Below are 26,362 nucleotides of genomic sequence, written 5' to 3'. Positions count from 1 at the left end.
AGGACTAATGTAACCTACATTTTCCGGTTTGAATGATTGTGTATGCTGTCCATACTTCTGTGAATGTCTGAACATTGTATCCAAAAATAAACTTGTCACATTCAGGACATAACTTTGTAAGGACTGTGTTTGTTCAAAATGTCCTGTGAAAAAACAGTGTGGCTAGCTTTAAATGCCGACAGTTGTGTCAATCGAAACTGGGTCACTACGGTCACTGTAATACCTGTTCGAAAATAATTATTTTAAATAATAATAATAATTTCTCCTCTCCTCTGCTCTGCTCCTTACCGCATGTGGAGACATAGAAATATAATGAATAGAAATGGCGTACAAGTCGATGATGGCAAAATGGGAGGAATGGCGGCCATTGCGAGTCTACCCATATGAGTTAAGCAGGAAGTAAAATATGTGCTAAAATATATGCTGTGATTTGCTGATTCAACTCAACTGACATTACAAAATATACATTCCATTACATGAGCCAAATCAGTTAACATCATTTGAATGAACATTTTACATTAACATGGAAATGATTGCATCACAATACCAGGCAGCCATAGATACTCCCAGTTGGTGTTAGAATGTCGCTGCACTGCCCACCTGTGGGGAAAACAACCTGTGGTTACCTAGGTTACCCATTGGCTCACAGCAAAAACGTGACATTTTTCTATCGCACATTTGTTTTGTCTGCTTGCTTTAGTCAATTACAAAACTACATTCAAGAAAAGTACATGTCTAAAGATTACTTTTCAACATTGCCTGTTCTAGAGTGTTGTCACTGCTTCCTTCTTGCCCCTTTTCATGACAGTGCTAGCAGCCACGTGAGTGATTGCTAGCTAGCTACCGACCGGAACATTAAGCTAGCCAACACCAACACAAACAAACGGACTATACAGTCAGCTACATGTACTGAATGGAGTTACAAATGGACTATACTAAACAAGTTAAATGTCTTACCTGTGATTAAATGTTTTCCACATAGCTAGCGACGTGTAGCCTACTTAGACACCGACTCCCCAGGGCTCTAATTACACAACAACAGCTGATGGCAGTAGCTAACTACTGCAGCTAAGTAGCCAGCTAACTAGCAACCAACACTAAAGGAATTGCAAACAAGTTAGCAGAACTCTAGCGAAAAAAGAAAATCTAAATGTTAGCTAGCTGGCTAGCATTTATGAGACCAGAAAACACATGTTTTACGTATATCCTTCAACGGTGTAATGAAAAGGTGCCTCGGTCCCAAAATAAAAGTTATCTGGAGACTTATGGAAGGAGTGCTGATGATGTCAGCCACTGTATGCACTTTCTGGTAGCCTGATTGCGTCCAGACTGTGGAGAAATCTGCACACGATGCATCCCTCACCACCAGACTGAGGTCAGACAGATCTGAACACAATCAGACCACAAAGCGACTTTTGCGCGTCTAGGCCTGTCTTTTCAATGTGAGCTTCATATTCTGATAGCAGAAGTCGTATGTCAGTGTCAAGTTTAGACAAAGGCCACAGACGCCTGCCTCATTTCAATTGTGTCGCCTGCCTAAACACTAAGCCGTGTCTTAATCACTAAGCCGTCTCTTATGGCCAGAGTGGGCTTAATCTGCCCTAAGTGACGCCTGATACTGTAAGCAGATGATGGGTAGAAGAATCCTTTCCTCTTTTCCTTCTCTTCTGTGACTTGTTTGGCCTATGGTGATGGCCTTGGGTGCTGATATTATGCCACCCCTGGATTACCCACGATCCTCCTCTCCTCCAGGTTTGAACATGTATGCTCTGATTCCCCACCCACGAATGTACTAAGATGAAAACGAACGTGTCCGTAGCTCTCCCCCAATCCTTACCTGTCTCATGATATCAGTAGATGTTTGGCTTTTGGTAATCGCTCTGAAATCCCAATGTTAGTCACTCAAAGCCTTGACCCCAGACCCAGCGTTAGCAGTGTTTGATGGATACGGACACAGAGATTAGCTCTGAACATAGAGGAGGAAAGGACCTGATTCCAGCTGAACCGGTCTTAAACCAGAGAATAATAGAAGGGACAGGATGTCTGAGATGTTGGGAGAGCAGTCAGGGTATGTGTCTGCGCCTTCGTCTCCATGATTCTCAAAATATCTCCTTTGACTTCAATCTGATGACTAAGCGTGAGAGCATCCAAGGGACAGCATCTAGAACAACACATGACAACAGGAAAAGTACAAAAAATAGGGCTGTTTGTCGTAAATGTATCCCAAAGAGGAGTGTTTTAAGTGCGGTGGCCCCTGATGGTGCTTACATAAGGTCTGTTTTCAGTGACCCTGGGAGAGGGGACCGGGGACGACAATGCTGTCTGTGTGATGGGCCGGAAACGCACAGGATTGAGCAGCCAGAGCTGATGAGGGCAAACAAACACATCAACAAACAAACAGCCCCCCCCCCCCCCCCCACTGCAGCTGGGGTTGGTACAGGCCACCACATGCCTTAGCCCTTTCCTACTGGCATGTGGGAACAGAGTGTGAAAATAGGGACCACATAGCAAAAGCAGGGGTGGATTGGATTGGATGGGTGTTGTAATGAATTATCCTATAACTATAATGAATTGTAATGGATTATTAATGGTTAAAAAAATTTTAACTGCATCTTAGGGCATAGAGATCCGAAGTTGTTTTCATCTCCTTCTCTCCATTCCTCTCCATCCTTCTCTCTCTCCCTCTCTCATCCATCCTTCTCTCTCCATCCTTCTCTCTCTCCCTTTCTCCTCCTCTCTGGGTGGTGGATGTGCACCAGGCCTGTCTCTGGGGTGCACAGCAAGCCGTGATGGTTATCTCAAGCTCGTTTGCATACTGCGGAGGTGGAAGTAGGGGGTGTGAAGCTACTGTCGCTGGCGACCAGCCAACAGAGCTCTCCCTTTTCAATGGGCTCTGCCAGGGTCTCAGGACCTCAGACTGTTAACACCATCAGGCAGTGCACACAGCCTTTGCTTATGTCACTTTACCACACTCTACCCACCCCCACCCCCTCCCCACCCCCAACTCTCCCTAGCCCACCAGTCTAATGAACCCTCAATCTGAGCTCTGACGATAGGGTCTCTTCTCTGTGCCTTTTAGTAACCTTGCTCTGCCCTGTTTGACTCTCTTCTTCTCTGCTCTGTCTGTATCTCCGTATCTCCCTGTGTGTCTGTTCCCTCCCCTGAGCACTAGCTGGCTGGCTGACTCACCGCCAAGCTGAGCCCTAGGATGGATCGGGGTATTTTTAGCCGTCTGGGCCACACTGACCTCTCCCTCAGCCACGCTCCTAAGTCTCCCAAAGCTCCCATCAACAGAGCTAATCTCTCCCACCACTTCTTGCTCATCTGTCACCACTGGGAGTCATTGTATACATCCCGTGAGCCCCCCCCCACCTGGCACCCACTGGGACTCTCTGGACATTTCTCTGCCCCTGACAAGGGCTCCTAAGGGTGATCGGGAACTGGGACTGAGAGTGTGTGTGAATGAATGGGGTTGGCTTCTGTCAAGGTGACCCTGTCATGTGATTGGACAGCGCAGAATGTTGTGTCTGATATTTGAAGGCCAGTTAGGTTGCCAGTGTTGTGTGTAGAGGAGGTTGACCGTGTCACTGTATGACCGTGTTCCCATGTGTTTCTGCATGCTTCTACCCAATCCTACTGCCTGAGAAGCAGAATCAGGAAGGCAACCACAACACTACTTCACCACTGTTGTTTTGCTGTATTGCTGCTGTCTTTCTCTATGCTGGAGTCTCACAGTATTAATGAAGGTATGTAGCTGCACTTGATAGCTCACTTGTTTCACAGATCACAGATCCTGCTCATGAGTTCAGAGGGAATGGATTTTCTCTCCTAGTCAGCAATTACTTATAGATGTTTAAGGAGCAAATAGCTCTGTCTGAGCCACGGTGTTGGAGGAAGATTAGTAAGGTGTAGTCTGGATAGGAGGTCAGCCAGGGCAGCAGGGCTAATATGATAGGGTAAACCTAGCCTTGATACGCTCCGGCTTTTGCCTCAATGGATAATATCTTTCAGAGTAGTGGAGCCACTTGGCTTGCTATATCTGAGACACTGTTTGTTTCATAATCTCTCCTAGCCAGACCGACCATGTCTGAGCACAGACATTGAGCAGATGCCACGCTAAGGTACTATCTATGATAAATATTTGGTTTTTGGACTCCTGCCTCAGCGGTGTGGCTTGTTGCAAAATAATTGTCCAGCAAGCTCACCAAACTGGGGATTTAGAAGCAAACTGGGGGGAGAGATAGTTGTGCAAAACACAACTCCAACCAGTATCCCAGCTAACCCTGACTCCAAGGTATGCATACATAACTGTAAATCGCTTTTGATTAAAGTGTCTTCTAAATGGCAGATATTATATAATCACATTATTATATTCAATAGGCACCCGAGAAATGATTGGTAAGATGTCCTACAGTTTGAATCCCTGTAATGGGAGGGGACTGGAGTACAAAGGTTTCTACTTGGCTCCCTGCTGTAGCAACACACACAAACCATGACTACTTGTTGAATTGGAGCAAGGATAGATAGCTGTGTGTGTGTGAAGTGAACGTGCGTTCCACCGTTTGTGTTCCCGCGCTCTGCGAGAAGCGACAGTTCTTTGATCACAGATACAACTCGTTCTCAGGGTAGGATTACAAGGTGGCAGTGAGCTCCCCATATGCCACAGATAACCCTCACTCCACTCGCTCTTCACTACGTTATTTTCTCCTTCTCAGACGAGTCTACTTATTAAAAGTGAAATCAAAGCGTACTGTCGACATAACCTATCCTTCTTAGGGCTTGAAACAGTATGTTCTTTCTCTGTTGATGGAACATAATCACTGTAAAAATAGGAATATATGTGTTACTTGAATTGATGGTCATAGTAAAGGGTTAATTGTGTTGTTTTGCAGCCAGAATATGATGGCAGCGAATCTCATTGATTGCAAACCACGTTTGCCTAAACCCCCACACCCACCGTTGTCTCTTCTCCATGACCGCTCATTGAAATATCCATCTCTTACCGACTTATTTTCCTCAAAATAGCTGATCTCAAAGCCCTTGTTAGGTCAAAGTATTATAGTGTAAATACATGTATCTCTAGGGGTGCATCTAAATAGTCTGAAGTAGCTTCCTGGCTTTGTCTCCTTCCCTTCATCTGCGTTGTTGAAGAAATGAGACGAGGAGCAGAAGCCACTGAGCAATTGAGATGTACTCTAATTATTTTACCAAGGAATGGTTATGAAACACAGCATACGAGAAAAGTACACTATTCTGAATTATTGTCACCTGTTCTCGAGAACAGCACTAAACAGTGGAGCCTATGACATCATGGCATGGATGGTCCAGTGTTAGAGAGCAACACTTATCCCAACTGGTTTTTCAAGATGGCCGACAGTGAGGCACGTTGTTTATTTATCCATCCATCTCATCTAGGAGGTCTACACAGAGAGACAGAGAGCAAGATGGATGGAGCGCCCTTCAGTCTACTCCAGTCACTTACTTATGTCTGGAAGATGAAGGGAACCAAACTCCTCTTTCTGTTAGGGGTTACGTTGGCCTCCCTCGGTACTTTAGCCTTGGTAGCTTTAGTGCGTGCTTAGAACTCCCCCTGGTCAAGTTGAGCTGTCATCATGTATGTCAGACACCTGTGAATAAAACTGACCAAGAAGTCCACTTACTGTAACATTTTCATAATTGATGTGATGTCTTTTGGGAGTTTGCGTGCTAGCTGCTTTCAATAGGTTATGTCGAGAAGAAGGACTGAATGTCTCACACAGGAAAGGCTTTGTGCAGACCTGTTTTCACCACCACTTTTATACTTTACACTGAAGGAACGTTCTGGGGGGTTTCTTCAAGGGTTGAACCTATGTCCCTCTATGAGAACTTGTAGAATCTGAGAGGAGAAAGAGGTTGTCCACTGCCCTTCCTCCGCTGATTAGCAGCAATCAAACAACCGGCCTCTACTAAGCAGAACATGATGCACAATCAAGCTGCGAGTCATTGATTGCAAACTAACTGCCTTGCCGATTACTGAATTCACAAGGGCTCGCTCCACATTCAAGATCACATTTACCTAAACCCCCACACCCACTGTTGTTTTGAGATGGTTTGAGTGTGCGATGTTAGTGTGTGGGTGCGTTCGTATTAGGGCTGACCCCAATTAGTCGACTGGTCGATTGTTTGTCCATAGGCTGTTGGTCAACCGAGATTTCTTTCGTCGAGCAGTAGCAAAAAAATGCAATAATTTTATAGTACAAGACACCTGTCTGATTGGCGCATGTCTGAGTGGAATAATCCATTGTAAAGGCTGTGGGGATGGTACAGTCCATCACTAAGACGTGCTACTGAAAATGCATATGCTTATATAACGTAAGAACAATGGTGTAACACTAATAAAAATAATATTATTTTATAACGAATGCGCTTTCTACCGCGTTGGATAGTGGTCGCTGTCCGCGGTTCTGAAACATCAGTGCAGTGTTGAATTGGCGCGTTTTCCTAGACCATGTTGCTATGTGCAAAATAGAGAAGTTAACCAGAATATTGGTGTTGAGAACAACGCAGCGGAGGCAGCAGCGTTAGGAGACGAGAAAACTTGCCTTCATTGTCTAAGAAGAGTGAGGAGAGAGGAAACCACAACTTAAGTAGGTCTGTAATCAGTAGACTAACTGTTAAATGTGCCTGGCTTTATACATCATCCATATACAGTATATATTCTGAAATAAGACAGATCCTGCTTCTGTTTAGTGTTTGTTTAATAGCCTACTGATTCCGTGAGCACCAAGCCTCACGCGAACAACATGTCAGATAAACAGTTTCACAAATTCAGCTGTTTTTAATCTTTGCTTTGCTGTAATAAAGGCTTTACACTTTTTTTTGTTAGAACACCTTCTCTGGTATTAATTATAATTTATTCAGTGTTTGCACTCTTCCAAATTGTCAGAAGAATAATATTTATAATAATAATAACCCTCCTTTTTCTTAATCTCCTCCTTATTATTACTATTATTATACTGAACAGAAATATAAACGCAACATGTAAAGTGTTGGTCCCATGTTTCATGAGCTGAAATAAAAGATCCCAGAAATGTTCCATACGCACACAAATCTTATGACTCAAAAATGTTGTGCACAAATTTGTTTACATCCCTGTAAGTGAGCATTTCTATTTTGCAAAATAATCTATCCACCTGACAGGAGGGGCATATCAAGAAGCTGATTAAACAGCATGTTCATTACACAGTTAAAAGGCCACTCTAAAATGTGCAGGTTTGCCACACTACACAATGCCACAGATTTCTCAAGTTTTGAGAGAGTGTGCAAATGACATGCTGACTGGAGAAATCTCCACCAGAGCTGTTTGCAGAGTATTGATTGTTCATTTCTCTACCATAAGCCGCCTTCAACGGCGATTTAGAGAATTTGGCAGTACGTCCAACCGGCCTCACAACCGCAGACCATGTGTAACCATGCCAGCCCAGGACCTCCAAATCCAGCTTCTTAGGAGGGGGGGGGGGGGCTTCACTTGGCTCGCTCTAGCAACTCCTTGTGGCCGGCTGACCTCGGTCGTCAGTTGAACGGTGTTTCCTCTGACACATTGGTGCGGTGGGTGGGTGTTAAGAAGCGCGGTTTGGCGTGTCATGTTTCGGAGGACGCTTGGCTCGACATTCGCCTCCCGAGCACGTTGGGGAGTTGCAGCGATGAGACAAGATTGAATTTGTTTATTTTTTTAATGTGCCTGTATGAGGAGAGAGAGATTATGAGGAGAGAGAGACATTGGGTGCTAGTCACACAGTCACTTGCTGTCATTTAACACAGCGCAGCAAGTCTGAGCACAATCAAATCAATTGCAGTCGGACTCCAATCATTTGTGTGTCTTAATTATTTAATCAAACAGTGCGCCTAAAGCATCAGACAAGCTCAATGCATATAGTTGATTTAAAAAAAAAAAACATAGGATGTGTCTATATATGGAAAAATACATGTTTTAATATTTCTCGGGTCGACCAAGATTGTTTTTGTTCGTATTGTCTGAGTGTGTGTATTGGTTTATATTTCCTGTCTGGCCCCATGCAGTGTTCCTGGCACGGTGTCTGGGACAGTAACACCCACACACAAACACAGCTATGTTCTAGATTAACTGTCCTACTGGTCGTTACCTGGCCCAGCAGTGGGAGCCGGGTGGGGCTGTACTGGAACGGGGGGGGGGCTGTGTGGATATAGAGTGTCCGCTGTTAATGTGGTTAGGTAATAAAGACATCTGTGCGCCGTTGTAAAGGTTTCCACTGGTATGTCATAGCTTTACACACTGAATGTCACTCACATAATCCACTGTTGATTATGCGCAGTGTGTTTGCTTGCTGGGGGCTTGTTTTACATTCTGCAAAAGGAATTGCACAGCCTCTCCATGTAGAGTCTTTAAAGCCGTTATTGTAAACTCAATCAAAACATTCCTATAAAGACGACTAAGTACTAAGTGTAGATCTCTTTCTCTTCTCATCACACTCTCTTTCAATTCAATTCAATTTAAGGGCTTTATTGACATTGGAAACATCTTTTTTTTTATTTCACCTTTATTTAACCAGGTAGGCAAGTTGAGAACAAGTTCTCATATACAATTGCGACCTGGCCAAGATAAAGCAAAGCAGTTCGACACATACAACGACACAGAGTTACACATGGAGTAAAACAAACATACAGTCAATAACACAGTAGAAACAAGTCTATATACGATGTGAGCAAATGAGGTGAGATAAGGGAGGTAAAGGCCATGGTGGCAAAGTAAATACAATATAGCAAGTAAAACACTGGAATGGTAGATTTGCAGTAGAAGAATGTGCAAAGTAGAAATCAAAATAATGGGGTGCAAAGGAGCAAAATAAATTACTAAAATAAATACACTAGGGAAAGAGGTAGTTGTTTGGGCTAAATTATAGGTGGGCTATGTACAGGTGCAGTAATCTGTGAGCTGCTCTGACAGCTGGTGCTTAAAGCTAGTGAGGGAGATAAGTGTTTCCAGTTTCAGAGATTTTTGTAGTTCGTTCCAGTCATTGGCAGCAGAGAACTGGAAGGAGAGGCGGCCAAAGAAATAATTGGTTTTTGGGGGTGACCAGAGAGATATACCTGCTGGAGCGCGTGCTACAGGTGGGTGATGCTATGGTGACCAGCAAGCTGAGATAAGGGGGGACTTTACCTAGCAGGGTCTTGTAGATGACATGGAGCCAGGGGGTTTGGCGACGAGTATGAAGTCGTCGCCGAAGTCGAGGATTGGTAGGATGGTCAGTTTTACAAGGGTATGTTTGGCAGCATGAGTGAAGGATGCTTTGTTGCGAAATAGGAAGCCAATTGTTTGATGTGGGTCTGGAAGGAGAGTTTACAGTCTAACCAGACACCTAGGTATTTGTACTTGTCCACGTATTCTAAGTCAGAGCCGTCCAGAGTAGTGATGTTGGACAGGCGGGCAGGTGCAGGCAGCGATCGGTTGAAGAGCATGAATTTAGTTTTACTTGTATTTAAGAGCAGTTGGAGGCCATGGAAGGAGAGTTGTATGGCATTGAAGCTTGCCTGGAGGGTTGTTAACACAGTGTCCAAAGAAGGGCTAGAAGTATACAGAATGATGTTGTCTGCGTAGAGGTGGATCAGAGACTCACCAGCAGCAAGAGCGACATCATTGATGTATACAGAGAAGAGAGTCGGTCCAAGAATTGAACCCTGTGGCACCCCCATAGAGACTGCCAGAGGTCCGGACAACAGACCCTCCGATTTGACACACTGAACTCTATCAAAGAAGTAGTTGGTGAACCAGGCGAGGCAATCATTTGAGAAACCAAGGCTGTCGAGTCTGCCGATGAGGATGTGGTGATTGACAGAGTTGAAAGCCTTGGCCAGATCAATGAATACGGCTGCACAGTAATGTTTCTTATCGATGGTGGTTAAGATATCGTTTAGGACCTTGAGCGTGGCTGAGGTGCACCCATGACCAGCTCTGAAACCAGATTGCATAGCAGAGAGGGTATGGTGAGATTCGAAATGGTCGGTAATCTGTTTGTTGACTTGGCTTTCGAAGACCTTAGAAAGGCAGGGTAGGATAGATCTAGGTCTGTAGCAGTTTGGGTCAAGAGTGTCCCCCCGTTTGAAGAGGGGGATGACAGTGTTTCCTATCTTCAGTGCAGTGGGCAGCTGGGAGGATGTGTTCTTATTCTCCATGGACTTTACAGTGTCCCATAACTTTTTTGAGTTAGTGTTGCAGGAAGCAAATTTCTGCTTGAAAAAGCTAGCCTTGGCTTTTCTAACTGCCTGTGTATAATGGTTTCTAGCTTCCCTGAAAAGCTGCATATCACGGGGTCAGGTCTGGGGAGAACCAAGGGCTATATCTGTTCCTGGTTCTAAATTTCTTGAATGGGGCATGCTTATTTAAGATGGTTAAAAATAACCAGGCGTCCTCTACTGACGGGATGAGATCAATATCCTTCCAGGATACCCCGGCCAGGTCGATTAGAAAGGCCTGCTCGCTGAAGTGTTGCAGGGAGCGTTTGACAGTGATGAGTGGAGGTCGTTTGACCGCTGACCCACTATGGATGCAGGCAAAGAGGCAGTGATCGCTGAGATCTTGGTTGAAGACAGCAGAGGTGTATTTAGAGGGCAAGTTGGTTAGGATGATATCTATGAGGGTGCCCGTGTTTACGGCTTTGGGGAGGTACCTGGTAGGTTCATTGATAATTTGTGTGAGATTGAGGGCATCAAGCTTAGATTGTAGGATGGTTGGATTGTTAAGCATGTTCCAGTTTAGGTCGCCTAGCAGCACGAGCTCTGAAGATAGATGGGGGGCAATAAGTTCACATATGGTGTCCAGAGCACAACTGGGGGCAGAGGGTGGTCTATAGCAGGCGGCAACGGTGAGAGACTTGTTTTTAGAGAGGTGGATTTTTTTTTAGAAGTTCAAATTGTTTGGGTACAGACCTGGATAGTAGGACAGAACTCTGCAGGCTATCTTTGCAGTAGATTGCAACACCGCCCCCTTTGGTAGTTCTATCTTGTCTGAAAATGTTGTAGTTAGGGATGAAAATGTCAGAATTTTTTGGTGGTCTTCCTAAGCCAGGATTCAGACATAGCTAGAACATCCGGGTTGGCAGAGTGTGCTAAAGCAGTGAATAAAACATACTTAGGGAGGAGGCTTCTAATGTTAACATGCATGAAATCAAGGCTATTACAGAAGTCATCAAAAGAGAGCGCCTGGGGAATAGGAGTGGAGCTAGGCACTGCAGGGCCTGGATTCACCTCTACATCACCAGAGGAAAAGAGGAGGAGTAGGATAAGGGTACGGCTAAAAGCAATGAAAATTGGTCGTCTAGAACGTCTGGAACAGAGAGTAAAAGGAGGTTTCTGGGGGCAATAAATTAGCTTCAAGGTATAATGTACAGACAAAGGTATGGTAGGATGTGATTACAGTGGAGGTAAACCTACGTATTGAGTGATGATGAGAGAGATATTGTCTCTAGAAACATCATTGAAACCAGGAGATGTCATCGCATGTGTGGGTGGTGGAACTAATAGGTTGGATAGGGTATAGTGAGCAGGACTAGAGGCTCTACAGTGAAATAAGCCAATAAACACTAACCAGAACAGCAATGGACAAGGCATATTGACATTAAGGAGAGGCATGCTTAGTCGAGTGATCAAAAGGGTCCAGTGAGTAGTGAGGTTGGTTGGGGTCACGGCGATTCAGACAGCTAGCCGGGCTAGCATAGGATGGAGGTCTGTTTTTAGCCACCGTGTGCGTTTCTGTCGGTAGGATTAGTGGGGTTCCGTGTGGTAGAAGGGATCAATCCAATTCGCAAAAAAATAGATATAGTTATAGAGGCCAAAGAAAGAAAAAAAAGAAAAAAATTGTCCGATTAGATCTATTCAGATAGCAGCCGATAAGACGGCTAACGATTAGCGGAATGCAGATGGGTGTTCAGGTAACGTCGGAGGAGCCAGCTGGATAACTCCCTCGGGCAGATAACGTCGGTAGTCCAGTTGTGAAGGCCCGGTGGGGCTCCGTGTTGGCAGTAAAACGGGTCCGGATAGGTGATTGTAGCCCAGGAGTGGCTGATGGAACTCTTCAGCTGGCTAGCTCCGGAATAATTGATGTTTGCTCCGGGATCGGCGTAAGCCAATAGTCACACGGATAGCAGCTAGCTAGCTGCGAGATCCAGGTATAAATGTCCAGAGCTTGCGGTTGAAATCTTGAGACATGGAGAGAAAAATAGGTCCGGTATGTTCCGGTCCGAGCCGCGCCGTACAAAACTGCCGATAGATTTTCGAGCTAAAGGATAGCTGATGACCACAAACCGTGGTTAGCTGAATACTAACGATTAGCCAGTAAAGAAGCTAACTAGCTTCTGGCTAGCTTCTGATTAGCTTCTGGTTAGCTTCAGGCTAGCTTCAGGCTAGCTTCTGGCTAGCTTCTGGTTAGCTTCTAAGGAGGATTTCAGATTTGAGGTAAATAATACTTTCTTTTTTAAAATATAAATTGGTGAGGCGGGTTGCAGGAGAGTGTTTTGAAGATGAGTTTATGGAAAATAAAAAAATATATAAAAAGGTATGTGAAGAAAGTTGTAAATATATATATATATACGGGACACGACAAGACGAGGACAAAAGACGTCTGACTGCTATGCCACACACATATGTTAACATTGCCGAAGCAAGTGAAGTAGATAATAAACGAAAGTGAAATAAACAATACAAATTAACAGTAAACATAACACTCACAAAAGTTCCAAAATAATAAAAACATTTTTAAAAATATATTTTACTAGGCAAGTCAGTTAAGAACAAATTCTTATTTGCAATGACAAATAAGAATTTGGGTGGGTTAACAGTGGGTTAACTGCCTTGATTTTTACCTTGTCAGCTCAGGGATTTGATCTAGCAGCCTTTCGGTTACTGGCCCAACACTCTAACCACTAGGCTACTTCCTGCCCCGAATGCCATATTATGTACAAAAAGTTAAAGTACAAAAGAGAAGATAAAATAAATATGGGTTGTATTTTACAGTGGTGTTTGTTCTTCACTGGTTGCCCTCTTCTTGTGGCAACAGGTCACAAATATTGCTGCTGTGATGGCACACTGTGGTATTTCACCCAATAGATATGGGAGTTTATCAAGATTGGGTTTGTTTTCAAATTCTTTGTGGGTCTGCGTAATCTGAGGGAAATATGTGTCTCTAATATGGTTAGGAAGTGCATCTCAGTTTCCACCTAATTTTGTGGGCAATATGCACATAGCCTGTCTTCTCTTGAGAGCCAGGTCAGCCTACAGCAGCCTTTCTCAATAGCATTGCTCACTGAGTCTGTACATAATCAAAGCTTTCCTTAAGTTTGGGTAAGTCACGGTGGTCAGGTGTTCTACCACTGTGTAGTCTCTGTTAATGGCCAAATAGCATTCTAGTTTGCTCTGTTTTTTTTGTTAATTATTTCCAATGTGTCAAGAAATTATCTTTTTGTTTTCTCATTATTTGGTTGCGTCTAATTGTGTTGTTGTCCTGGGGCATGTTTGTGTTTGTGAACAGAGCCCCAGGACCAGCTTGCTAAGGGGACTCTTCTCCATGTTTATCTTTCTGTAGGTGATGGCTTTGTTATGGAAGGTTTGGGAATTGCTTCCTTTTAGTTGGTTGTACAATTTAACGGCTATTTTCTGGATTTTGATAATTAGTGGGTATCGGCCTAGTTCTGGTCTGCATGCATTATTTGGGGTTTTAAGTTGTAAACAGAGAATTGTTTTTGCAGAATTCTGTATGCAGTCTCAATTTGGTGTTTGTCCCATTTTGCAAATTCTTGGTTGGTGAGCAGACCTCACAACCATAAAGGACAATGAGTTCTCTAACTGATTCAAGTATTTTTTGCCAGATCCTAATTGGTTTGTAGAATTTTACGTTCCTTTTGATGGCATAGAATGCCCTTCTTGCCTGTTCTCTCAGATCGTTCACAGCTTTGTGGAAGTTACCTGTGGCGTTGATGTTTAGGCCGAGGTATGTATCGTTTTTTGTGTGCTCTGGGGCAACGGTGTCAAGATGGAATTTGTATTCTTGGTCCTGGCATCTGGATCTTTTTTGTGAACACCATTATTTTTGTCTTACTGATATTTATTGTCAGGGCCCAGGTCTGACTCTCTCTCTCTCTCTCTTTTCTCTCTCCTCTCTGTCTCACACACACACACACCCACACACGCACACTGTAGACTTAATCCTACTTGTGAATGTAAACGTAGTCTGTGTGCACTGTGCTTCACTCCTATAGCTCTGGTTTCGTTCTGTCTTTGAGCTGTTGATTTTGAACATCACAGTGAAGACCATTGGATGACTCGACATGAGTGAATAAATGAGAGAGTTCAACATGGGCCCTGTCTTTTCTTTGATCTGAAGCTAACTGTAATGGTGAATGTATTGGTAACATTTACAGTGTATGGTTCCCTATCTGTTTACCTACTTGTATTGTACTATTATGGCATGGTCATGGCATTGTGACAGTAGGTGGTTGGACACAGCTGGATAGGCTGCTGCTTTGATGCTGCTCCTCTCCTGAACGGTAGAGAGAGAGAGGGGGGGGGAGAGGGAGGGAGGAGAAGCAGAAGAGAGATAGAGAGGGAGTTGCAGAAGAGGGAAGGAGAGAGGAAGAGAAAAGGAGGGAAAGCGCAGAGAGAGAGGGATCTGAGATGCATATTTAATGCAGTAAGGGGCTGCGTTAGGTCATTTCTGGAAATTAGGCCTCCGTGTCAGAAGCGATTGGACAGGAGACGTGAGATGGGGAGGGGGGAAGAGGAGTGGCAGCTGGTTGGATGCACACACACACACACACTCACAAACACACAACACACACCCGTGCATACAGTACACAAATATAAGCACACGTGCACCCACCCAGAGTGATGGTGATTGGCTGTAGTTCAGTGGTCCCCATGCTTGATGGGTTATCTGAGTGGCTCAGGCTGGGTGTCAGGGGGCAAGCTGTTGGGGGTGCTGCTATTCTTTTAAATCTCTCTCTCTCTTTCAATTCAATTGAGGGGCTTTATTGGCATGGGAAACATGTTTACATTGTCAAGGCAAGTGAAATGGATAATAAACCAAAGTGAAATAAACAATAAAAAATTAACAGCAAACATCACACTTACAAAAGTTGCAAAAGAATAATGACATTTCATGTCTATATACAGTGTTGTAATGATGTGCAAATAGTTAAAGTAAAAAAGGGAAAATAAATAAACATAAATATAGGTTGTATTTACAATGGTGTGTGTTCTTCACTGGTTGCCCCTTTCTTGTGGCAACAGGTCATAAATATTGCTGCTGTGATGGCACACTGTAGTATTTAACCCAATAGATATGGGAGTTTATCAAAATTGTATTTGTTTTCAAATTCTTTGTGGGTCTGTGTAATCTGAGGGAAATATGTATCTCTATTATGGTCATACATTTGGCAGGAGGTTAGGAAGTGCAGCTCAGTTTCCACATCATATTGTGGGCAGTGTGCACAGTGTGCTCTCTCTCTCTTCCTGTCTCTCTGTCTCCTACTCAACTGAAGGAGAGGGGACTACATGAGTGAGTCATACAGGACCAACATGGTAGAACTCATTTGTTAACACAGTGTTTCTCCCTCTGTTAGTGCTGGGCCGGAACAAAAGCATGCACACGCAGTAGCTATCCAGCACCGAGTCTGTGTGTCATTGTCCCCCCTATCCCCTATTTCCTGTTGGTTCTCACTCAGCATTTTCACTTGTTCTACGGTACTCGTTCACACTCAGTTTCTTATGTTCACTTTCTCTAGCTCTCTGCTCTCTCCTGTGTTCCTTCTCTCTCTCCTCTCCCTCCCGTTCTCTCCTTTTGTTCTGGCTCTCAGTGACAGACCTTCCATGCTAGTCTACCATGATCTTTTCAAGGCAACCAGCTTGTGTGTGTCCAGAGTGTGTGTGTGTTACAGGAATGTGTTTGTCAGACAGAGATAAGGTGTGCGTGTGCACAGCATCCCCATTTGTAGAATAAAGTACCTGGAGGTGTGTGTGTGTGTGTGTGTGTGTGTGTGTGTGTGTGTGTGTGTGTGTGTGTGTGTGTGTGTGCGCGCGCATGCGTATGTTCTCGGCTGTTTAATGTACGTTTGTGTGTTTGTGTGTGATTTCCCAGAATGACAAGCCTTTCTGAGGCCAGGAGCTCAAGTTTCGAGAGCTGACTCCACTTCAATGACATTCTCTGAACAGGAAAGGTGTGTTTGCGTTAGTGAGCATGGGTGTGTGCGTGCCTGTGTGTATGTGTATCGGAGTGAGGCATACATGCTCTCTGCTCTCCCTTACAGCCACTCCTGTATAAACCTTTTGTTTCTACCTATCTAAAGGCTGTCACAGTCAACCATGCACTGTGTATGTAGCCATGTCATATGCGACTGGGCTTCATATGCGACTGGGCTCCATTATACATACATTTTGAGCTCTACATATATATATTATTGAAGCAAATTGTTTCCCTATTTAAAAAGAAGATGGAGAACATGCTATGAAGGAATATCCTGGAGTTTTGGTGCAGGTACAGCCAACTAGCGCAAAAAATAATATTGGTCAATTTATCTTTGTCGATTTTTTTCCCCCTACCCTATAACTACAACTTTGTTATAATTTTTCAGCATGGCGCCATTTGCATTCTGCACGTCGCAACGCAAGTGGCAATGTAGAAGACGTGTCTGTTATTTGGCATAACTGGTAGATTGCTTGCAACTCTTTTAAGGGGAAGTATACCTTTAATTCTATGCAGTTGTATTTTCATCAACATTTATGATGAGTATTTCTGTAAATTGACGTGGCTCTCTGCACTTTCACCGGATGTTTTTGAGGCAAAACATAACAACACGCCAATGTAAACAGAGATTTTTCAATAGGTTCCAGTACTCGTTTTGGGTGCTGGTACTGTTTATATTTAGGTGCAGACACTCCAGACTTTTGAGCTAATATTCTATAAGAGGAACAGGCAGTAGGCTCAAGCAGTAGAACATTTGAGTGCTGGTACTCAGCTCTGGTGAGCTACTGCCCAAGTCAAGCACTGCTTCTTATCCCTTGCGCAAATAGCCTACAGCTGTGTCTGTTCCAAGTTCACTGTCCAGGGAAACTCTGAGGAACAAAGTGTTTTATACAATGTTGCAAGTTTGTTGCAGACAGGCCATGTGTAGCCAATATTATTTATAGGATATTTATTCTTTTCAGGATATTTTCTACCTGCAGGCTGTAATGTTTGTATTTGTTGGCTTTATGTAGGCTATTTTTACATAGTTGGCATAGTAAGTTACTTTTTAGGTTTGTATCATTTTCATTTAGATTTGGATAGAGTTTTGATTAACTACATGACAATGATTTTGAGATATGAAGACGTTATTATAAATTAAATTAAAGTGTTCCACGAAAATGTGCACATGAAAACCATAACTGTCTTGCAGATCGGTAGATATGGTAAGATGAATTGGAATTCCACATGAGAAAGGTTGACGACTCCTTGTGTAGCCTATTACCGGCAACTTCAGGAGAGTAATGGCAGAATCTGTGAAAACCAGCAGGAGAGGGGAATGGTTAGGTCAGGTTGTTTTTTCTTCTTCTGGTAAAATAGATCTCTGGCTCCCTCTTGCGGCATTTGTGTCTTGTTTCATCAAACAGTAAGCTTAAAGCATCAGAGAAGCTCAATGCATATACTTGATTTAATTAAAACACATAGGGTGTGTCTACATATGGAAAATTACACATTAAAACATTTCGACCAATCGATTGGTTGAAAGAACAGACGACTTTCGGGCAACCAAGATTATTTAATTATCTATAGGCTATGTTTCAACTTGTCAATTTCAAATGATTTTCAAATTGAGGTGTGTTCCGCCTCATCATTAATTCACATAGAAGTAGCCCATTTCACTGTTGTGGACAATTTACATTTGAGGCATTACTGAGAAGGACAAACTTCACTCTTCGACAAGATCTCAAGCACTTCCCTAGTGTTTACCCAGATCAAGTACGCAGACATTTGTGCATCTCCAGTCAGAACAGAACATAAACTTTTTCCCCCTGGCTCATTTTCAGGCTGGCGCCCGCATTGCCTTCCTTGTTGTTTTCCTTACTCATAATAACTTTGGACATGTGTGTGTTCCTATCAAAGTATGTGCCTTATTAGGTTATCATTATAGTTTCTGTATATCGTGTTATCATTTCTACACTCTTCAGATTAGCTGTCCCCATAGCAGAACACTTTGAACAACCCTTTTTGGTTCCAGGTAAAAGGTTCCAGAGGGTTCTAAATGGAACCCCAAAGGGTTCTACATGGAACCAAAAAGGGTTCTCCGATGAGGACAGACAAAAAACCCTTTTTTCGAAGAGTGTACCACACCGAATGTATGTATGAAGCATAATGTATTTACTGTTTTATTCACGTTTTCAAGTACTGATGACAAATAATGCATTCTGATTCTTGAAGCATAGATTGTACTGGACACATGATGTTTGTAAAATACTTTTTTGAAGGTTGTACTGATTATAATGAGCTAATGCTAAGCTACTTGCCAGCTATGTGTGGCGCCTTGTTTGTTGACAACATACAATGCATTCTGGTTGTCACATAAACGTCTGTCCGACCAAAGATGTTATAACAAAACGAGGTGAAAGGGATGGTTCAACTCGTCTTTCAAGTAAACTTGCGGAAGTGAATGATGGAAGTGAAGGATGGTAGACCACACACCCCCTTCAACATGCAAACTGCAAACAGACCCAACACATCTTGTGACATCTTGTAATCTTTGGTTGATGCGGGAAAAAAAAAACATGACGGCGTGCACAAAATACCCATCATCGGATTACTTTAAAAAATGTTTTACCCATGATGTGATGAATTGTAAATAGCCATTGCTATTAGCTAACTCAAATGATGGTTTCTGTCACCCGAGAGTTAGCTAAAAATGAACGCTTGTGTTAGGTCACTCTTTTCTCATTTAGCGTTATGACTAATGTAGCCTACATTTTTCTGGTTTGGATGAGAATTGTGTTATGCTATCACTACTTCTGTGAATGTCTGAACATTGCATCCAAAAATAACATTGAGGACATAACATTGTAAAGACTGTGTTTGTGCAAACGCTGACTGTGTCGTCAATCATAACTGGACATTCTAAATAAGTGTTCTAATCAAACCGGTTTGAGTGTACGTTGCAGGGACCACTGCAGAATGATCACATCCGTGTGTTTGCACATGTCAAAGGGTTAATTAACCAGCTAGCTAACACATTGTCTTGTCAAACTGTTTAAGGAGTTATTTGTAACAAATAACGTGTTCTGTCTCCTTAGTTTTAGAGATGTTCAGGACCAGTTTATTACTGGCCACCCATTCCAAAACAGACTACAATTATTTTTTAAGGGTTTCTGTGACTTCATTAGCTGTGGTTGCTGTTGCATATATGGTTGAATCATCATGATTCATGGACACACATGGTTTGTTTAATGCCAGTGGCAGGTCATTGGTAAAAAAAAGAAAAGAGTAGAGGGTCTTCGTGAGCTGCCCTGCGGTACACCACACTTTACATGTTTGACATTAGAGAAGCTACCATTCAAGAAAACCCTTTGAGTTATATTAGATAGATAGCTCTGAATCCACATTATGGCAGAGGTTGAAAAGCCATAACACATACTTTTTTCAACAACATGGTCAATAATATAATAACAGTACAGCTCCCACAATCTTCTTATTATCAATTTCTTTCAACCAATCATCAGTAATTTGTGTCAGTGCAGTACATGTTGAGTGCCCCTTTCTATAAGCATGCTGAAAGTCTGTTGTTATTTTGTTTTACAGAAAATAGCATTGTATTTGGTCAAACATAATTTCTTCTGACAGTTTGCTAAGAGCTGGCAGCAAGCTGATAGGTCTGCTGTTAGAACCAGTAAAGGCCACTTTACCACTCATTGGTAGCGGAATTACTTTGGCTTTCCTCCAGGCCTGAGGACAAAGACTTTCCTCTAAGCTCAGATGAAAGATATGACAGATAGGAGTGGCTATATGTTCAGCTAACATCCTTAGTTGCTTTCCATCTAAGTTGTCAATGCCTGGAGCTTTGTCACCATTGATCAATATCAAATTATTTCCACCTCTCCCATACTAACTTTACAAAATTCAAACTTGCAATGCTTTTCTTATTTTATACATGAATACGATGGCTCACTGTTCATTGTTGACATTTCCTGCCTAAGTTTGCCCACTTTTCCAATGAAGTAATCATTAAAATAATTGGCAACATCAAATGGTTTTGTGAACCATCTGATTTGATGAAAGATGGAGTTTAATTTGTCTTTCTGCCCATCATTTCATTTAAAGTACTCCAAAGTTTTTTTTAAATACATTTTTAAACGATATATCTTGGCTTCATAATACAGTTTCTTATTAGTTTTGTTGAGTTTAGTCACATCATTTCTAAATGTTCTGTAAGTCAGCCAGTCAGATGTGCAGCCAGATTTATTTGCCACTCCTTTTGACCCATCTCTTTCAACCATACAGTTTTTCAATTCCTCATCAATCCATAGAGCCTCAACAGTTCTAACAGTCAGTTTCTTAACAGGTGCATGTTTATCAATAATTGGATGAAGTGATTTCATAAATTCATCAAGTATGGTGTCTTTAGGCTTCTTATTAATCACATCAGACCAACACATAGTTTTAACATCATCCACATAAGAGTCACAGCAAAATATTTTGTATGATCTCTTATACACTAGTTTAGACCCAGCTTTTGGAACTTTGGCTTTCCTGGATATAGCTACTATATTGTGGTCACTGCATCCAATGGGTACGGATGTAGCTTTAGAACAATGTTCTACAGTATTAGTAACAATGTGATCGATACATGTGGATGATCTTGTTCCTGTAGTGTTTGTAAACACCCTGGTAGGTTGATTAATAACCAGAATCAGGTATTGGTTACAGTGAGAAGCTTCCTCTTGAGTGGACAGCTTGATAAAAACCAGTCAAATATCAGGTTCCCAAGAAAATAGACCTATGTTTACATCACATACACTATCAAGCATTTCACACATATTATTTAGATACTGACTGTTAGCACTTGGTGGCCTGTAGCAACACCCCAAAAGGAAAGTCTTTAGATGTGCCAAGTGAACCTGCAACCACAACACTTCAATAACACTTGACATAAGATTTTCTCTAAGCATTAATGGGAAATATATGGCTCTGAATATATACAGCAACACCTCCCCCATAAGCATTTCTGTTATATCCTTGAATTGCTACTGCTGTATCATCAAATTAATTATCTAATTGAGTCTTAGAAATGGCTAATATAGGAATGTGATCTGATGTCAGCAATTTATTAATTTCATAAACCTTATTTCTAAGGCTACATATATTAATATGGGATATTTTCAGCCCTTTCCTGGGTAGCTTATCAGGATAGTCCTCGTTGAGGAAGATATACAAACCTCAAGTTCTTGGCTCTTTCCAGAACAGCTACCTTGTCCTTGAACCTCAGGAACCTGACCACTATCCGCCTGGGCCTGTTACCTGGGCCGGTTGTGGGTTTTCCATTCCTGTGGGTGCGCTCCACCTCTTTCTGTGGTCCATCTTCAATTTCTCAGAGGTCTTTTCCCTCACTTTGTCCTCAGACTCCATCCAGGTCTCATGTAGAGATTCTGTAATTCTGTCCACAACCATATTGTTCCGCCTTAATTACGCTTTGCAAGCAATGTGTCATTATGCAGCATTATGGTGATACGGCCTAGGCCGAAATAAGGGTATTCATGCTGAGCAGTGCAGAGCTGTTTTGAAGGAAGTTGTCGAGGAAGTGAGTTTATGTGTATACAGGATGTACCGCCCCCACCTACCATGAACCAATCATTTCAATGGGAGGCTCATGGCGATGCGGTACGGAGCTCGAATTGGCCTCTGCATGTCTCTGGAGGCTGCGCAATATGGCGCCTCCGACCACATTTTTGGATCAAGCATAAATTGTCTTTTAGTCTAGGCCTCTGCAATGGATTAGTTCACTGAGATGGGTACACATATATATGATATATATTTGTTACTGCTCGACTAAGAAAATCTTGGTCGACCAACAGCCTATCGACCAACAATCGACCAGCCAACTAATTGGGTGTCACGTCCTGACCATAGAGAGTCCATATTTTCTATGGTGGAGTAGCTCAGGGCGTGACTGAGGGGTTAGTCTAGTTTATATTTTCTATGTGGGGTTCTAGTTTTGTTTTCTATGTTGGTGTTTGGTATGATTCCCAATTAGAGGCAGCTGGCTATCGTTGTCTCTAATTGGGGATCATATTTAAGGAGCATTTTTCCACCTGTGTTTTGTGGGATATTGTTTGTGTAGTTGCATGTTAGCACGCCATTGTCGTCACGTTTCGTTCTTGCCTTATTGTTTTGTGCGTTTCACTAAATAAAGATGTGGAACCCAGATCACTCTGCACGTTGGTCTGAGTGTGCTTCAAACGATCGTGACATTGGGGTCAGGCCTATTTTAGCAGGCAGCTTGCCTTGGTATGAGGGCAGCGTTGGTTTACTGTCCTGTTGCGTGACAATCACATTTTGGAACAGCGAGTGCATTCTGACATCACGCGCATAAACAAAACGAGCTGTAAAAATATTTGGAAATCACGCTTGAAAAGGTTAATATGTTTTAAAATTAATGTGGGTGTGCTTGTAAGCTAAACATATAGTTAGCTAGCTTGTCTGTTGACTGTTAGCCAGCAAATGACTCGTTTTGAGGCTTTAAATCTGAGGCTTTAAAAGTGTACTTACACCAAGATTTCAACATTCAAATGAATTGGGTTGCATAGAAAACATGTTGTTATAGTGAATTCTGTTTTAATCCAAAAACAGACCATGTCGACCATGTCGACATTGCATTTTTATGCTAATGAGCTATTGAGAGAAGCGACTGAAAATGATATGTCATATATTCTATTGATGAGGTCACATTCTTTCTGTGGGCCAGCCATGTAACAGGTCTGACAGGTGATTCCAGCACCTTGCAGCCTGTTGGGATGACTGGGAGGCTCCGCTTCCCAAATCCCAAATCCTGGACGGGGACAGGAGCGTGAGAGAGGGATTAGGGAGGCTAGAGGCCTACTTCGTTCTGCCCCGGCGTAGTAACACACACATAACACACACATCTGTCCCCGGGAGCCTAACAGCTGGTGCCAAGGTCTGGCTGAACTTGGCCCACAATCTCTCTCCTCATCCCACTGTACCATCTCTTTATCTGCCATTCTATCCATCTATCTGTCTATCCAATCTGTCCATGTAGGGCTACAATTGAGCAGTAGATTTAAGTACTGCCCACCCACGTATGTTTGGATATGAACACACACACACGAGCATTTGCATGAGACGCACACACAGACACACACACACAGTGCTGCCCCTTACTATTAGAGTCATTAACTGGACATTGATTGTATTAGAGTCTGAGCCCAGGAGACTAATTTAACTAAGTGCAATAGGCTTGTGCTGCTGTGTGCTTCTACATCTGCATTGCTTGCTCTTTGGGGTTTTAGGCTGGGTTTCTGTATAAGCACTTTGTGACATCTGCTGATGTAAAAGGGGTTTTATAACTAAAGAAATACATTTAATTGATTGATTGTGCATTGTTATGTGTTCTAGTAGACAGATGGCATAGAGCAGGGAGGTGTGTCCCTTTCTGTTCAATTAGGGAATTTCAGGAAACATTTTCAGCAAGGAAAAAACATTGTCACACTTTATAATAGGGAACACATGTTGATATTGACAGATGAGGCTGCACTGCCTGAATGATTGTATATTTATGTATATGTATCTTATTGATGTATGCATGTATATACACTATATATACAAAAGTATGTGAACACCCCTTAAAATGTGTGGATTCAGCGATGTTAGCCACACACGTTACTGATCGGTATATAACATCGAGCACACAGCCATGCAATCTCCATAGATTGGCAGTAGAATGGCCTTACTGAAGCGCTCAGTGACTTTCAACGTGGCACCGTCATAGGATGCCACCTTTCCAACAAGTCAGTTCATCAAATTTCTGCTCTGCTAGAGCTGCCCCGGTCAACTCCAAGTGCTGTTATTGTGAAGTGGAAACGTCTAGGAGCAACAACGGCTCAGCCGCTAAGTGGAAGGCCACACAAGCTCACAGAACGGGACCACCGATTGCTGAACCGTGTAAAAATCGTCTGTCCTCGGTTGCAACACTCACTACTGAGTTTCAAACTGCCTCTGGATGCAATGTTAGCACAAGAACTGTTAGTCGGGAGCGGCATGAAATGGGTTTCCATGGCCGAACATCCGCACACAAGCCTAAGATGACCATGCACAATGCCAAGCGTCGGCTGGACTTGTGTAAAGCTTCCCACATTGGACTCTGGAGCAGTGTAAACGCGTTCTCTAGAGTGAATAATCACGCTTCACCATCTGGCTGTCTGACACAAAAATCTTTTGTTTGGAGGATGCCAGGAGAACACTACCTGCCCCAATGCATAGTGCCAACTGTAAAGTTTGGTGGAGGAGGAATAATGATCTGGGGTGGTTTTTCATGGTTCGGACAAGGCCCCTTAGGTCAAGTGAAGGAAAATCTTGTACGAAGTGCATGAAGCGAAGTCCATACAGAAATGGTTTGTCGAGATCGGTGTGGAAGAACTTGACTGGCCTGCACCGAGCCCTGACCTCAACCCCATCAAACACCTTTGAGATGAATTTGAAAGCTGACTGCGGGCCAGGCTTGATCGCCCAACATCAGTGCCCGACCTCACTAATGCTGTTGTGGCTGGCTGGATGCAAGTCCCTGCAGCAATGTTCCAACATCTAGTGCAAAGCCTTCCCAGAGGGGTGGAGGCTGTTAGATCAGCAAAGAGGGGACCAACTCCATTTTGGAATGAGATTTTGGAATGAGATTTTGGACGAGCAGGTGTCCACATACTTTTGGTGATGTAGTGTGTCTACCCCCAAGTCATAAGACTGCTAAATAGTTAGTCCGGGTAGCTGTTTGGTTATCTGCATTGACTCTTTTTCACACTATGCACACACACTGGACCCACACATTCACACTGACACTCCAACACATACACACACTCTCACACTCACTCACACATAACATGTTCACACCGGCACACACTCACCACATACACACACACGTCCACACTTCCACACTCATCACATATGCTGCTGCTACTGTCTATTATCGACCTGTTGCCTAGTTACTTTACCCCTACCTACATGTAAATACAGTATCTACCTCAATTACCTCGTACCCCTGCACATCGACTCGGTACTGGTACCCCATGTATACAGCCAAGTTATCATTGCGTATTTACATTTCCCAGAGTGCATTTCAACTCCTAGGGTGCAACGCTCAATCCAGGGCTGCTGGCTGGCTAGTGGCTACTGCGACATGAAGTAGTCTAAATATATTGGTGTCGTAGCTAAGTTATGAGTGCATTTCACATTAATCATATTATATTATAATGTTAAAAAAATGTAATGCTGAATATATGTTCATTACCACTCAAAAACAATTTGAATTTAGTTGCTGGTAGAATAACGTTACAATGCAAATGTCACGTGTAAAATCGTTGTTAATGTTATTTTGTAACTAAACCTCCCTTACCGTGCTTTGTAACACCTTTTGCATAGTTGTTTCGATGGGTTGGCTCTTATCATCTGCTCTGTAAGCAAAGTATTCTGGAGCCTGTTTTGTCAGCGAGCTGCGGGCGTGGAGGAATGATGTTTTCGTTATAAGAAGCCATGCTGTCTGCATTTTCTCTCTCCTCTCACTTGCTTCTAAAAAGTGGCTCCCGCTATGTCAGTTGCATGCTCAAGCACAAGTAGCCACTAGCCTGGCTAGCTTACTACTGCCCCTTGAGAAGATTCAGACAAATGACTAGACAGACTCGATCCTCACCATCCGTATATGACGCGAGAGACATTTGACAGAAGTACAGAAAGTAACAAACATTGTATGACCAAACCTAGTATCGTAAAAGTACAAACGTTTCGGTATACCGTGCAACACGTATGCATGTATATAACATACATGATGTATAGGGATGTGCCTCCCAGTCCCATTGCCCAATGGTGGTTTGTGATTTTTTTGTATTTAATTTCTCCCCAATTTTGTGATATCCTATTATGATCTTGTCTCATCGCTGCAACTCCGCAACGGGCTCAGGAGAGGCAAAGGTCGAGTCATGCGTCCTCCGAAACCTGACCCACCAAGCCATGCTTCTTAACACCCGCTTGCTTAACGCAGCAACCAGCTGCACCAATGTGTCGGAGGAAACATTGTTCAACTGATGATGAAGTCAGCCTGCAGGCGCCCGGCCCGCC

General features: G+C 43.0%; 1 protein-coding gene across 22 annotated transcripts in view; it reads left to right on the top strand.

Annotated features, from left to right (window-relative positions):
* The window catches only part of LOC110502444 (calcium/calmodulin-dependent protein kinase type II subunit gamma), a 130,734-nt gene that overhangs the window by 34,018 nt on the left and 70,354 nt on the right, over positions 1-26,362 (top strand). The window lies entirely within an intron of this gene.

The sequence above is a fragment of the Oncorhynchus mykiss genome, chromosome 23 (assembly GCF_057628025.1).
Source record: "Oncorhynchus mykiss isolate SJ-2025 chromosome 23, ASM5762802v1, whole genome shotgun sequence".
Classification (NCBI taxonomy): Eukaryota; Metazoa; Chordata; class Actinopteri; order Salmoniformes; family Salmonidae; genus Oncorhynchus; species Oncorhynchus mykiss.
Note: the sequence above shows the minus strand (reverse complement) of the source record. Positions and strands in the feature narration are given on the sequence as shown.